Source organism: Oenanthe melanoleuca, chromosome 4, assembly GCF_029582105.1.
Source record: "Oenanthe melanoleuca isolate GR-GAL-2019-014 chromosome 4, OMel1.0, whole genome shotgun sequence".
In the NCBI taxonomy this organism is placed as follows: Eukaryota; Metazoa; Chordata; class Aves; order Passeriformes; family Muscicapidae; genus Oenanthe; species Oenanthe melanoleuca.
This window is the reverse complement of record NC_079337.1, coordinates 58,048,760-58,063,643: the sequence shown is the minus strand read 5'-3', so window position 1 is coordinate 58,063,643 and position 14,884 is coordinate 58,048,760. Positions and strand designations below refer to the sequence as shown.

The 14,884-nt window shown below is 36.5% G+C and overlaps 1 protein-coding gene across 6 annotated transcripts in view; it reads left to right on the top strand.

Annotated features, from left to right (window-relative positions):
- The window catches only part of JAKMIP1 (janus kinase and microtubule interacting protein 1), a 140,511-nt gene that overhangs the window by 44,698 nt on the left and 80,929 nt on the right, over window positions 1-14,884 (top strand). For all 6 annotated transcript variants that reach the window (XM_056489828.1, XM_056489829.1, XM_056489825.1 and 3 more), the window contains exon 2: window positions 7,026-7,220. The gene's annotated coding sequence lies outside the window, so the exon portion shown is untranslated. The remainder of the gene's footprint in view (window positions 1-7,025; window positions 7,221-14,884) is intronic.

Sequence of the window (14,884 nt, the reverse complement as noted above, 5' to 3'; positions counted from 1 at the left end):
ACACAAGGAAATTAAAAGTCATCAGTATTACTTACAGCAATGGTCACATTTGGCAAGTTTCAAACTCATTACAAATGCTGATGTGAAAATTTGTTACTTTTTAATTAATCATGTTAAAGTTAAGTTTGATAATTGAATAGCATTTGCATTAAATATTTTAAGTTAAGATACAGGAAACAGATTTCAGATTGTTTAGAAATCTGAATCCAGTTGGATATTAGGAATCCAGTTGTTTCTTTATGGGCCAGTGTAAGTATTTGCTTGTACTCATATAAATGTAAAGTGAATGCCATGCATATTTATATATTGCATGAACTGCTGAGGCAAAACAGCAGATAAACAAGCTTTATGTGAGAGAAGCTAAAAGGCCTGAATAGCCTAGTAAATCTTGCATTCAACTTACATTTTATAGATACTAGGCCCTGTGGAGTACCATTGAAAAAATGGGAGTTCTTTTTGGAGGGTGAAACCTTTGCTTTTCCATTGTGTGAAAGACTTTGGGCATGCAAATACATGGAGTTGTTTTACCAGTGACAGACGTATGAGGAATCCTTGTTATTTAAAACTGAAAAATCTCCAGTGTCTAAAATATTGAAGAAGAGAGTGAATTTGTGATCTTACATCACTTTGATAAGGCAGCACTGGACACTCTGTGTGGGAAGAGAAATGGTGTTTTAAACCTTCACTGCATCAGCCTATGCCTGTGAGTAAGCTGGATAACAGCAAGACAAAATAACTCTAGTTGCTGGGTAAGTCCAGAGGACAAAAATAGTTACTCAGCAGCTTGAATCCGATCTGGAAGCAAAGCATTGCCAATGAGCACAAAGCAAAGCAGAGCAATGGCACAATTTAATTCTTGTCCCATTCCAGTGGGGAGGCTACAGAGCTGGACTCCTGCTGGTGTAGCACAGTCAGAGCAAGAGGTGTCAAGCCAAGGGGTGAGAGTTGCACAGAACAGTTTTTGAAGCCTATGCATGGCTGGAAATTCTGTCTGGATCTGTTCATCAGTCAGAAAAGACTAAAGAGAGTATGCTGAAGAGCATTATTTTGCTCTTAAAAGTTCTCAAAACTCACTGGTGTTTAAGATTGTATAAAGGAAAGAATATTCCTGCAAGTTTCTTTATGCACTTGAAACTGCTTCTACTGGAGTGTTAGACCACCCACTTTCATACATTGTAAGATGATGCTTTATGGATGATTATATGAAACTTTGGTGTTCCATCTCTGTTGCATTTTTATGAATCCTATGGTAACACAAAAATTAATCTTAATGTAGAAGAATAGTCTATTTTGTAATGTCTGAGTAGCCTAAGGCCACTTTTCTGTATGGAACCTGTCTAGAAGCTTATTTTGTGTGAGAGAAAGGGTCATGTATGGGAGAGCCTCCAGGGAGAAGGTTGGCTCCTTTCACAGTCCTGGGAACAAAAAGAGCCCACAAACATTTGTAAACAGGCTCAGAGGTGCCACCAGTCTTACCCTTCAGCAAAGAAATCTGTGTTGGGAAAACATTTTATGTTGCCCAGTTGTTTTTTCTTTTTTTTAAAGATATAAAAAGACTGGTTCTTGGTGTTAGTGAGGCTGTGTAGTCTCTGGCCATGCCCATTGAAAGCCCATTGAAAGCCCATCAAATCTATTTTTTAGAAGCTTTAGTGTGTTTGATATTTAATGAATACAGAATGTCATTCATTACTTTATTAGTTAATTATTGCTAGGCTTAAAGGACATAATTTCACATGGATAGCTTTTCCTCCAGTTGCTACTTCATCCCATTCATCTTAATTTCTGAAGAAGTTTTTGTATGACTTGCACATAAGCACTATGTAACAGATTTGCCTTATTCTGCATGCAAAAGCAACCCTGTCCTGCACTTTACACACCATGTTTGTCATATAAAATATTGTCAGCACTGTAATTGCTTACTTTCCAAATGTGTTTTATGGTTTTAAATCAACCATAGAAGCAAGTCACACTCAGAGTCTTCTGAAACGTGTGCTCAAGAATTCCTACTGCCCCCTACTTCAGAGAGTAAGAGAAAGAATAGGAAGATTTTTCTTTGCATTGACAATCCAATTAAAACAGCAAGGTGTCAGGAATGATACCAATTCCTCTGAAAGCAGTGGTTCAGTCATTGGTAGGCTTTCCAGCTGGGAATTGTAATCTGCAGCAAGGCAAAAAGCAGAACATGGAAACACATTTGAATTATTGACCTAATTTTGGTAGTCCGCTATTGCTGACAGAAGTTCAAATGATCTCAAAGGGTTCCTAATGATGGGGATGCCAAAACAGAAAGGTGTAACATAAAGGAGGCAGGGAAATAAATGACTACTTCTGTATCTGTCATTGCTTCAAGTATCCAAATGAAAGTTCTGTGTTTTGTCCACCAAAGATGTATTTTGAAATAAAAACAGGAGTTTAAAACAGTATTCCCTAGTAGTAATGAAAGAATGATTTGTAGCCAAGAACTTGCTGCTTATTATATCTTTGATTTCTGCTGTATCAATGTCAAAGTTGATATCAAAAATAAGAAGCAGGAGAAATTTTCTGAAGTGTTTTTGTGTTCTTTAAGTTTGTTCACTCTGTAAAGAATGGAGATTGTGGTTGCACATTTTTCAAAGTGTGTGTTGCTCAGGATATGTAGAGTGGTTTATAAAGGTCATGCCATAGTATTTTCCTGCTGAAAAGTCTTTGTGTTGAAAGGAGATGACTCTGTGGCATGATCTGTGCTATTTCTTCCTTAGGCCATGATGCATTCTCATTGAAGCCTCCCCTTAGATTGTCTCTGATTTCAGGGGATTGTTTTAAATACTTCATTTTTATTTCTTCTATTTTTTATTTTATTTTTTTTTTCTTCCAATCTGCTTTTGGTGCAGCTACAGCAGAAGCATATTTCTGGTTGTAATACTGCGTATTAGGCAGAGACTGAATGGGTAAAGGAGAGAGCAAGTGATGTGTATTGGGCACAGGTATTTGTTGCTGGCGAGTTCTGGCTGTCAAAATGTTAAGTCTCATTCATGAAGGGCTGCATCTGTGCCAGTTATTTTTGTGTAGATAAAGTTTTTGCTCTGTTGGAAATCCCAGAGAATCTGGTACCAAAGTAAGTATTACAGTCCTAGAAACCCAGGAGCAGGGGCAGAAAAGGGAAGATGCAGTCTCATTGTGTGTATTTTGTACAAATACAAATAGATCTCTTAAAAAGCTGTAAATTAAATTAATATTATGCATAGAAAGCTTTAGAGTAGAATACAAGGAACCATAGTAAAATGCCATAGATTTTTTGAAAGAAAAAATGCTTTTTTTAATCCTTGAACATTTGGTTGTATGAAAGAACCCCTTCCCACTGCTCCTCTAGTTGTCAATTAGAATAACTTCTGACAGAAAGTCAGTGGTAATATACATATTCTCATTTGCCAAGTGAAATTTCTAGCAACTACTTCAGGGAACTCACAGCACTGTTTTCCCAAAGAAACTGCCTTTTTTTGGGGTCAGTCTTGTTTCTTGCTTAGTCATTTTAAAGCCAAGAAGCCTTGTTCTCAAAAGTCTTCAAAATGTGGATCAGCTGTACAAAGACATGGGGAGGGCTTCCAAAACATTCAGGGAAACTATTTTTCTGCTACCATATACCAAGGATGATTGCTCTTTTTTTTTTCTGGGGATTATAGTTGGACCCTGCCTGTTTCTATTTGAGGTGTGTTGGGCAGAAGGAAGGTTTTGTACCACTCTTCTGCAGAAAAAGGTGTTCTTTTGAGATCTCCATCCCTTATAGTCCACAGACCCTGCATATATGGACTGTACATGACATTTCCACAGTTGTCAGAGCAACTGTCCTCAGTGTTTCTGCTTTCCAAGGAGAAATCTAAACTAGCTGTCCACCTTAGTTATTTTTGAGAACTTCTGTAAGTAATGCACTCTGTTTAAGAGTTAAAATGGACTAAGTTGTCCCATGTGAACACTCCCGAGTACTTTGCCTGTTTTGGGAATCTCAAGGAGAGGATGGTGGCTGGCATCAGTGTTTACTCTCTTACCTTTAAACCTGTCTTGCCTGACATGATGAAGGTAAAAGTGTGAGAAACAGAACTTTCATCATAGATTCTGTGTATTCAGTTGTGATTAAAAGCCTGAACAATCAATCTTGAGTACCTTCCGTTCTTTTCCTAACCATTTGGGAAATGTTGACAAATGTTGCTAGTTATTTCCATGTAAACAGAGAAAACCCTTCATTTTTATAACAATGTATTTTGTCTAGAGAGCTATTATATGATAAAGAACATAACTGAACCAACTTTCTTTATTTAGCATGTGCTGCCATAACTACAGGATATGAACATATTGGTGACTTCACTGCACTGAGTGAAATTAGTAATGTATCAAACATCAGCTCATCTGTCAAATTATTTCTATAATATTTTTGGTTCTTTGAAGTGCTTTTGGTGTGTGTGGTATATTCTGAATGAATTTGAACAGCTGTAGTTTATGCTCTGTTTGTTTGTAGATTAACAGATATATTTCCACAGTAATAGCTTTCCCTCTTTATCCTTCCTCTCCACCATTAGAAATAGATTTAGCTTAGCAGTTACTGGAAATGAGAAATTAAGTATCCAATTATTTTAAGTTATTTTTTAATTACCATATTTTTTAAGAAGCTATAGGAAGATTACTGAAGGATTATTAGGTTATAGTTTTCCAGTGGTTGCTGGTAATTCGCTGTGAATAGCACTCTAACAACTTGTACTGACTGGCATCATTAAATGTTTCAAATTTGCCCCAGTTTTTGCAAGACTTATTGCCAATTAATCTTTTTTAATCTCACTTATATGCTATGCTACTGAAACATCGACTTTGAGAAGCAGATATTGTCACATCACTAAAACTACTTCTTTTTCTTTGCTCTTATTACTGTAACTTACACATGTTCTGGATCTGTTTCATTCTTCTTTCAAAACTTTTGTCAACACTATTCTTGTTATATAATATAGTGAGGCCAGTTGGCCAAAAATAAAAAAGATATTTTTGATTTAAAAATTTACTAGAGAATTTAAAAAACTATTAATCTTAACAATAAGCTTTTTAGGATGAAATAACTTACTTTTTAGAAGATTTGATATTACAGAATTAGTAGATATGCTAAAAGATAAGTGCATTTTTCAGTGGAGACAAATCACCCAGATAACTTTGGAATTTGGAAGTGTGGGTTTTTTGTTTTTTTCCCCCCTTTTGAATTTTGTGAGTATTGGCCTGTTTTTTAATCATCTTATTGGCCTGATTGCTGTCTACTTGCCTTTTACAACAAGTAAATTCTTGCTTTGTCTTAGATGTTTCTATATTGCATGTTAATATGGGGAAATCTCTTTCCCTTTTATTCAGATGTATTCAGATTGCTAACTGAAGGCCAGAAGATTTTCATGTGGAATAACAATATTGGAATATTTAAGAATAGGGCAACTTAAAAAGGACCCTAAAGATAGGGCAAAGTGAGGCATATCTGACATCATAAAAAATAGAGGCGCTTGGCCTGAGGAGGTTTGTTACTATATAAATAAATTGAATTCCTCTTTTCCAGTGTTTTGTGCTACTTAAATATGCCAACTAAGCTGTTTCAGCACTTTGATCTTCTGCCATGATCTGGCCCTAGCTGTACTTTCATCCTTTTCAAAAGTATTCTGTCGCAGCACTGAATTTGGCCCTAAGGAAATGAGTATGCAGATTTCCTTTCTCTATTAAATACTACCTAGATGCCTGTCTTTATTGAACAAATAAGCTTGTAAATTCCCTGAGGATTTAGGTTTTAAGCCACTAACAGAATACATGGTCTCACCTTAAACAAACCACTAGAGAGAAATGCAGTATTTCCCAGCAAGGGAAGTGGTTTAGAAATTATGTTTTTAGGACTGGTACCGTTGGATGCAATCCTGATTTATTTTATGTGAAATACAGTTTTTTGTGAAGATTTGAACATTGTACATGGTAGTTGTTATATCCATCATGTTTCAGCACCGTTTGTATATGGAATTTTGTCTGGCTTCCAGCTCTCTTGCCCAAAAGGCAAAGAGTTAGACCTGTTCTGTGTTGTGTCTGCCAGCCCTCTGCCCCATATGACCATGTCTGCTTTGGTGACATTGCTGAAATCTGTTTGGCTTTTTCAATTCACTTGTCCTCAATCTCTAACACAAGGGGTATACCAAGAGAAGATTAGTACTGAGGAGACTTTACTTTCTTTTTTTTACTCTGCAGTGAAAGGTGTAGTTAAAGGTGTTTAGAGACTCTAGGAAAACTGAGGTAGATGATACTCATTATGGAACTTGAATTGCTTTCACTCATTAACCTTTCAGAGTGTTATTTTTCATTAAGATATTCCCATAACACTAATTTTATTTCTGTGCATTTTTCTGTGCAAGAGAAATACCAATTCGAATTACCACACAGTGAACATAAATAAAAACTAAAATGCTTCTGTTACTTCCACTTGTGATCAAAATACATTAAAGTATTATAAAGAAATATGAAGTAAGACAATATCAAGGCCCGGTCCATTGTCTTTTGATTGTTTTCAGAAAGGAAATTGTGATCAATGACTTCAAGAACAGAATTTGCGTTTTCTAAAATTTAGTCTTGTCCTCTTTTCAATATGATACGTGATAACTTCCTTATGTTGGTACACTTTTGGTATTTATAAAGATTCATGGCAGTGGACAATCTGTGTGTGACAATTTATAGGTGGCCACCATGACAGTTTAGGTACTCCAAAACCCAACAACTTGGGTTGAAATGGAATACAAATTTAGTGTTAGCTAAATCTGTCTGGATTGATCTGAGCTTAGCAGCTTCCATTCTGCTTTCACTGAGGAGCATCTAGCAAAGGCCACCATTCCATATGTGTTCTTAATGGAAAGAAGATGCCACACTTGAAATTTTATATGATACCTTATTCTGCTGCATTTTGTTACCCTGTGTAAATAAATTCCTGTTGCATTGCTACCATCAAACTGTTATTGAAATCTGATCTGCATTAAATCTCTTTTGTTTAACAGATGATGTCACTAATATTGCTCAGGAAGCCCTCCTTGCTGATGGAAAGGAGAACATTCCAACAGGACTAGGAGCAGTGGTGAGGAAAGTACCAGAACAAACATAGCTTGTGACTTAGCTACCAGTGCTGCTCAGTCTTCACCTCTTAAAATTAAAATCAAACACAACTGCCTCAGAAACCTGTGGACAAGGAAAAGGTACTGTGCATTGCCAGCATGTTGGTTGGGTAAGAAGAGAATAAATCTGCCATGCAGATATGATGCTATAGTTTTATTAGAGACAGTATCATTTGAAGCTTCAAATTTGAAATTCTTTTTGTACTGAGAGAGACTTTTAAACACAACCAGATTTCGCAGGCAATAAAACTAAATCTATATGAAACTTTTGTCTTTTTGTGAAGTGCTTTTGTTTTCTTTACAGAGTCATTTTCTGGATTCACTGAACAGAACCTTGATATAAACATTTTCTGACTTGTGATTTCCTTATTAATTTTTTAAATTGTTGCCTCACCACCACTACTGCCCATGGCATATAAGATGTGCAGTACAGAAGGGTTCTTAGTGTCTTATATTATTCATATGCTTGCTAACTTGACCAGTGTGTTACCTCAGCTATATCTGTCACCATTAGTAAAGAAGAAGGACTTTAGTTGCTTTGGTCTCAGTCCAGAGACCTAAGGTCCTTTGACAGACTTTCCCAGCCTTCTGTTGACTTTTATGTGTTTATTATGTGTACGTGTCTGGGCATTCAGCAGGCAGTTACGTTTGCTGTGCATAAACCCCAATATAACATTTTGTTGACTTCAATATCATCTTGAAAGTACCTGTTCCTCTATTGAAGAAGTATGGTAAGGATGACAGTTTAACCCCTTGCCTAATTTATGCTATTTTCATCTTGTGGTAGTCCTGCAGTGATGACAGAGTTATTAGACTTAAGAATACTAGGAAATAGTAAATGCTCACTCTGTGTAACTGTTCTTTCTGCAGCAGAATGCTGTTGATCCCTAGAAAGGACATTTTTATCTAGAAAGATATTGAGAATATAATTGAGTTTCCCAGAAAACTGTAGTACAGAAAGTATTCTTTCCCAATGGCTATTTTGTAGTTTGCATATTGAAATTTTTGCCTCTTTGCTACTCAAAAACTTTGCTTGATTTGAAATATATCTTGTAATATTTAAGATAGTACGCAATGAATACTTCTTTCTATGAATAGAAAAGTGTGACACTAAATAAGGCAAGGGCTATGGGAACTGACAGCTGTAGAATGCATGATCATTAATAAAAAAGTCCCAAAGAAGGAAAGAATGAAGTAAAAAATGTAGTATATAGAATAAGTCTTAGGGCCCATCTGTTTTCTATGACTCAAACACAGCTACTAGTTCATTGTAGTATCTTTAACACTCCACAGAATTTCATTATAGTATAGTCATTAGAAAGAAACAAGGAGTGAAAAAGTCTGTCTAATTTAATTTTTGCTAATGTAATGATCTTTCACTATAGAGAATAATTATTTTAATTTGTAATTTTTAATTTGAAACTAAATTTGTTTTGAGGGCAACAGATAAACTGATGTGACTACTTAATTCTCTCTTCTGTACCTGGGAGAACAGTTCATCCTTTTCCTCTGACTAGATTTAACACTTAATGGTAAATGCATCAGGAACTTCAATCGTAGATTTATCTAAAAAGATAATTTCCTTATCTATTTAATAATAGCAGGTAGTAAATGATGCTGAGTTTGGAAAGAATTAAAATGCTGAACTCTAAGCCCACCTGGTGACTATTACCACTTGTCTTTCTGCAAGGGTAAACATATTTTAATTTTTAAATTTCAAAAGGATGCTATTTCAAGATTATTATCCCCCTGTTGTCCTTTACACTGCTCTGTTCCTGTACATCGAAACACTAGAACAGAGATTAAAAAATTGATTTAGACTTAATAGTTTGTTTAGCTGACTGCATAATAAAGATGAAGCGATCCAGTAATGAGTCTTCAACAGCCAGTGTATTTTGGAAATGGATTTTGTCATGTGCCAATTATCTGTATCTATCCTAATAGTCAGAATTAGCTTATGAAAATCAAAGCATTGGGTTTTCATCTTCTGGATTGCTTGTGCGCATTTTCCCCAGTGCTACAGGAAAAAATCTTGCTATCTGGTCCCTGTTTTTCTTTTTGAATAGTCATATTTCTTCCGTATCAATGTCTTGTTATTTGTCTAGACTATTCCTGATGTCTTCCAACAGTCTCCTCAGACTGGAAGTGCAAACACAAGCATTCATGCAGGAATGGTGCTGCTATATCATGCAGCTGTGAGCTGGCACTTTGCTTTAGAGAATGACTGGCTGCTTCTGAGAAAATTTAGGATTACTGCAGCAATAGGGCCAGGCACATTTTTTTAAATGGCACTTTCTTTCTTTTGCTAACTGATCATAAAATCTATCCAAGATTGATAGATTGATCGATATTTTCCTCCTTTCTCTGAATGCTGAAAATTAAATTGAAATAAACTTTATATTCTCTCATATTTCCGTTTTTTCTTAATATCCTTTGAACAAACAATCTGTGCTGGCTAATCCTCTATACAAATATTACTTATGTTCACTGCTTTGTGATTACAGATCTGTTATTTTCCAAACACAAAAAACAAGTAATATAACATGTTTGTGTCTAAAGAGTTTCCTTACTTGCAGATGTAACAAGGTGGTACATTTGGGTGGCTGGTGGCTGTGCAGCTACTGGCAGAATTCCCACTCATGTTTTTCCATTAGATAAGTCTGTGGTTGGTAATGGTCATGTTGAGATAAGTGACGTTGCACTTAGTTATCACAAAGTAATCTGAGTGTTTGCAAGAGGTCTTAAAAACAAAACTAAACAACTTTTCAGACACCATGGAAAGGGGTCTCAAATATATCAGACTTGCTGTCCAGTATTAAAGCATAGCAGATCTTCAGTCTTTTCTAAAGCTCCTTGTATGTTCATAAATGAGTATGAATGGGGAAAAAAGGTATGGACTGTGAGAAATCTGTAGCCTGTGTGTTGTGCATTCAATAAACAGTAGTGAGAGGCCATAAAATTGGCAGTCCTGAGATTTCTTAGGATATACTTGTTTTGCAGTACTTGGTGCTTTTTCTTCATTAAATAGGGTCTCTCTCGGTTATGGTTGTCTTTCTGTCTTTTTGCTTATTTTTCTCAGCTCTTTGATTCAATCAATTTGTAAAGTTAATAGCTGCAAATGGTGTTTTGAATATTAAATAGCTTTGATAATGGGATTTTATTATAGCAATATATGTATGCATGTGGGCAAAATCCTGTTTTATGCATAGCATTGTGCAGAAGTTGATTTCTAGGAGAAAAATTTTGAAGGACCCTAATTTTAATCTCACTACCTTCAATTTACCCTTTCTGAAGGAAATCCATCCTGTGCACATCTGCACATATTATATTTCTACAGGTGTGCTGGATGTTATTGCAACACAAGACAAAAGTGTGAGATTTTGTAGTGGAAGGGAGGCAGGGAGTATTTGGGCATTTCAATTAATTTGCAACAATCAGTGTAAGATATCAAAATGCACACTCTGGGTCAGTGAAAGGAAACATAACCTTGGTATTTACTGGTGAAGACTTGCATATCTCAAAGCAAATATTGAGTAATTTTATATTCTTAATCCCTTACAACATTTGGGAAGTGTTAGTGAAGATCTTTCTGATATTTCCAGATGTCTCTACTACAAAAAAATTAATAATAAATAGTGTGTGTTTTTCATGTAGCCATTTGAATTTTTATGCCCTGGAAGGGGAATGAGCATGGTTTCACATAAGAACTCCCAGTTTTCACATTGTTCACTGAAACAGGCAGCATTTCAGCATTTCCCCTTTCATGTGTAAGGGCAATGTACACAGGTTACAGCCATGTCTTCACTGACATGAAGCTTTCAGTTTTGCTAATATAGGTTTGCTATGTAGGAGGTGAAAAATTACAGTGTTACTGCCATAGCTATGCTAGCCTTAACCTTAAAGGAAAATCTTATTCACACTTTCACCTAAAGTTTGGGGAGATGGTGCAGAAAGAATAGTTCTTGGCAAATACCTATTTCCATATTTTTTCACCGAGCCTTCACTAAAACTAAGTTTGTCTGTAAAGTTACTGCCAGCACCCTAAATCTGAGGCTTCCCTCTGCTACCCTTTTAGGGGATGAGGTGGGAAGAGGAACAGAACTGAACACCAAGTTAATAGCAGAAATTATATGAGCATATTTTTACACAACTGGATTCATAGATAGAATTGCAACTGTGTCAAATTTACATGATAGTACAAATTGAATAAAGATTTTTTTCCATGGTCACAGATAATTTCCAGCCATTTAGATCTTCCAGAGAATAGCCTTCTTTGCAGGCATCATGGCAAGAAGGAAGTTGTGTTTTGAAGCACTGAAGCATAAACATTTTTCATTTAACCATTGGGACTTTTTGTGAGCTTTAGATGACATGTCTTGGCCTCAGCTTTCTGCAAAACACTGTACTATCTTCACAGTTTGCTCTCTGAAACAGTATAGTGAAATGCAGTCTCGATTTCTCAGTGAAGGAGAGATGTTATATAGATAAAGAGACGTAGGATGTTTACTTTGGAGTGAATAACAAATCACTTTTTAATCCCCCTAAATGTCCAAATGTTCAGGATACCCTGCTAGCAATGCTGTGCCCCCATAAATTGAATACTCCCATAAGTTGCATGCACAACTTGCATACTAAAGCACGCAAAGTTACATGTGCAAGTAGTCTGATTCTGTCTAACACTGTCCCAAATTTAGGAAGCTTTTAGGAAGCTTATTTCCATATATATATCTGTATATATATGTATATATATACATATATGTGTGTGTGTGTGTGTGTGTGCACATTGATTAATTTCTGAGTTTCAGAATACTTTGGGGCAGTCTAATGTGGACAACAGGAAGTGTCACAGCCTGTAGTAGTGTGTCACAGAGTATTTGTGGGGTTTTGTATTTATATCTACTTGCCTGTTTCCCTCTTTTTAAGGTGAACCATGACTGAATGTGTCTGTTTTTTAACATTCTGAGGGACACTATCCTTAAAATTATGATGTTGATATATGTATCTGGATAAATGCATTTTCTGCAACTCTTAATGGCACTTTCAACTTTCCGTATCTTCGGAGAGCACATTTATATTTTCTGGTGGCCAGCTTGCCAACAACATTTCCAACAAGTCTGGAATGGTTTGAATCAAATTTGCTGGCAGTTACCAGAAGGGTGTTTTATTTGTAGTCTTCTCACGGTGGTGAAATGTTCTCTATTTGTGGATATTGGAAGATGGTTACACAAAGAGTTCACAGTTCACAGTTTCTCCTCTGTGCTTTTCTTGTGCTTTGTCATGTTTGTCCTGTTTAACCAGAGAGAGAAACAAAAGTTTGTCTGCAGGCTCTTTCTGTGTTAGTATCTAGCTGTGCTTTTTACTGCCTGTAGTTTGAAGCCATTGCACAGCTCCTTTTCAGAGAGCTGAGAGAGGAAGAAGCTACTGTCTGGCTGAAACACTCAGTTTAAATATTTTATCTCAGGTGATGCCATTGCATCAGCAAGGTCCCAAAGTGACTTAAACTCTGTTCATTACAATGAACACTCACTCAAATACCAGTATTGAAACAGCAGTTTTAGCTGACTGATTATCAGAACACTGCTGTGAGAAAGTTAAGAGATCTCCCGAGGGAATTGCAGTTTTGTGGGACACTAAATTTGATGATTCCTGCAAAAAAAAAATTGCAGATTCTTTTTAGGTCTCTTAAGTTTCATTTCTTATTACCTGTATCCAGTCTCTTATTTCATAAATTGTCCTCAGAATATATTTCTGGTCTTTCTTCAAGTGTAATGCCTACTTTACTAAGAGATTAGGTGATTTGGTAGAGAAAATACAAGGCATCTGTGACAGAACTGCAGGTGACACCAAAATCCATCAAGCCTTAGCCTGTGTGTTGCCAATAAGATAATAATTATAATTTTCCAGTTGGATTTGAAATTAGATTTGCATGTGGGGTTCAAGAACATTGAAGCTGAGCAGGAGTCCTTGATGCAGTAATCAGACACAAGGTTGAGATCCTAAATTCTTGAGCATGGGTAGATACCTTTTTGGGAATTCTACGACTCTTCAAAATTTAAGCAACAGCATTGCCAGTTCTGTAGTCTAAATTCTTACTTTCATCTCAGGAGCTAAAGAACTTGGCTTTAAAAATGGACCATGATGGGAAAAAAGGCAGCAAGTTCTTTTGTCAGTCTTCCTATATTTCTGGCCTATATATATTTCTGGTATCTTCATTTTGACTAAGAGTCCTGATTTTGATGAGAACTTGTGTGGAAGTTGAGCCACCCCTTGGTAGGTGAAGAAGTTTTGTAATTCTTTTTTTGTGCTGACTGATGTTCTTGTGCGGCTCTGCACAGATTCTGCTGCGTGATTCTTCTGTGCTGGGTAGTGAGGTGAAGATGTGAGTTGTCTGGCACAGCATGAGGTGGCTTAGACTTAATCAAGGTAGTCAACAGCACAGAATAATTATTGAGATCTGAGACAGTGAAATGAAATCATGTCCCCTCTGTTTGCTTCACTGTTCAACTGGTAACTAATATCACAGCCAGAAGCACCTTTTCTTTACTCCTGCCTGACCTCTCAGGTCTATCCTATTGATTTACAAAATAATAAATATTCAAGATGCAATGAAGTGTTAGACGACCCCAGGTTTTTTCTTGTTGAGGTTCTTCCTCTCTCCTGAGTCATCAAATTGGGCATCTGAACCTCTCCCACCAAACCTTGTACATTTTCTGCCGAAATCCCTGAATTTTAATTTTTACAGGCTCAGATTTTAGTTATTCTATCTCTTTACAAAAAACAATAATAATAATAATAATAATAATAATAATAATAATAATAATAATAGGTCTAAAAAAATACCCAAAGAAAGTTTCCTGCAAAAAGCAAAAATCAGGTGAGTAGCTAAACAAAGCTGGTCCAGTATAAACCAAAAGCCTAAATTTGACAGGTTGATAGTATTTGTGGGGTGTCAGTCAATATAGATATTAAAATCTGTCCCTGTACTTGCCATTTATCTAGCCCTAACAGAGGAATGCTGTAGCTTACCCTTTCTTCCTTCTGTTTTTGCTCTTGCATGTTGTGCTTTAATGGGAATGCTGCTGCTCAGGGAGAGCACAGGGATCTCCTGCCTCACACCAGGGCACAGTGAGAAGGTCCAGAGGCTCCTGTACTGTGCCAGACAGCAGGCATGGGGTCAGGTCTCCTGTCCCTGCTGGAAAGAAGGGAATTGACCCAAGATCAGAGGAGCAGCTCTGCCTAGAGCTGCCTCTCCAGAGTTGCAGTGAGCCCAGTACCCTAAAGCACTATGGCTGTGTAACAGAGCTGAGCCTTGAAGGGTGTGGTTCTGTTTTACCATTTTTAGTTGTGTTTGAACTTTGCCTTTCTGTGCTAGTGTCTCTTTTATTTAATGTGTTTGTAGCATTTTGTCTTTTAATAGGGCTAATAGAGTGATTTTAAGGATTAATGATTAGATAAATTTTGAAACAGCGCTACAATTGAAGCTGGGTAAGTATTGAAAATGTACACTCACTGAAGCCTTTTTATTTACTTAAAATAAAAGAGTCCTGGAATTAAGCTCATAGCTTTCTGAGAAGGGTTTCAGGTTAAGTTTTCAGTAACTCCTATTGTATGAAAGTGTTGTGCAGTGCAGAAGGGAGGTGCAGGATCTCTTCCCTTTCTTGTGCTGTGTCCTCTTCGGCTGAGAAATTCCTTTTAAACTGAGAGGTAGTTTGTTTGGGGATTTTGTTTTGGTGGGCTGTTCATGT